At 35.3% G+C, this 1,234-nt stretch overlaps 1 long non-coding RNA gene across 1 annotated transcript; it reads left to right on the top strand.

The window, feature by feature from the left end:
- The first annotated feature begins 367 nt into the window (after positions 1–367).
- Positions 368–572, top strand: LOC109593345 (uncharacterized). Its single transcript, XR_002190905.1, has 3 exons — positions 368–396; positions 443–509; positions 555–572. It is a non-coding gene; the product is annotated as an uncharacterized LOC109593345 (long non-coding RNA).
- The last annotated feature ends 662 nt before the right edge of the window (positions 573–1,234 follow it).

Genomic DNA, 1,234 nt, shown 5'->3' with positions numbered 1-1,234 from the left:
GGAGGTATGGCATCTATTAAGTAGTGGTGGGCGATACTGCCCAAAATGGATTTGATACGATACCGATCGATATCAGCTCATATCGAGAGTATCGATACAGTTTTGATACGATATTTAGACCACACCTATGGAGTCACACCCCTTATTATTGACTGTTTTCATCAATGTTCTCATGCACGTGTATCCACGTGTGTGTATTATACGTCATTAACTTATTAAAATTTTCATTATTAATATTATTTAACCATAATAAATGGGCGTGGTCAACATATCGATCCAGATTCCTTCAAAATTTCGATACCGATACGAATCGATACCGTAAAATATCGTTTGTATCAATAAAATATCGATATATCGCCCACCACTACTATTAAGAATACAGAAGCATCCTCAATAGTATGAGATGGAAAGGGTAGCCCCTGTAATTATATACTCTAATTAGTGTTTTAGGTGATCAGTCTGTTCCTAGTAGTATTTGTGTATTGTTTCCACTCGTGTTTGCTGGCAATGTAAGTACATGTACATTATAAGGAGTGTTCATATTGTATTGTTAGGATGATGGCACTGTTGTCATCAGAGCACCAACATACACCACTGGTAATGGACCCTCTCCTTTTCTCTCTTTAAAAATTTAAGGACAACTTTGGAGCCAATTTCTATAGGCAATACTGTACTGTACATACATGTACATGTATAGTATATGTATGTAGCCCATGTGGAAACAATTTTAAAATGGCCATAACTTTAAAAATATTTGTCGGAACGAGCTTAAACTTTCAGCATAGCATAAGGACATCAATATGTATCAGAAAATGTAATAAAAATTAGAGGTGATTTTGGAGCCATTTTTTGGAAAAACCATGGGCATAAGCCTTGGGTACTTTTTGAAAATTGGCTCATTTTAAAAAATGCTCATAACTCAAAAAATATTTGTCGGAATTAGCTCATAGTATAAAGACATCAATAATAAGCATGTACATGCATTACCTCCTTGTTAGTTAATCAAATATTATGTCTTTTTTATTATGTAGCTGCTATGGGTACTGATAATGAAGGTGGTTACTGTCAACCAGTCATACATGTAGAGACTAGTGGAGCAACACAGCACAGTACAGTCAATGATTGGCATGGTAAGATCCAACTCAAGGACATGATACCTCAAGTGGTGCTCTTGTTGCTACTAAAGACTATCTTCATTCACTTGAGAATAATCTATTAGGATTGGTACACCATC

Source organism: Amphimedon queenslandica, unplaced genomic scaffold, assembly GCF_000090795.2.
Source record: "Amphimedon queenslandica unplaced genomic scaffold, v1.1 AMPQUscaffold_1926_Cont26069, whole genome shotgun sequence".
Lineage (NCBI taxonomy): Eukaryota > Metazoa > Porifera > Demospongiae > Haplosclerida > Niphatidae > Amphimedon > Amphimedon queenslandica.
The sequence above is the reverse complement of the archived record's forward strand: the minus strand, read 5'-3'. Positions and strand labels throughout refer to the sequence as shown.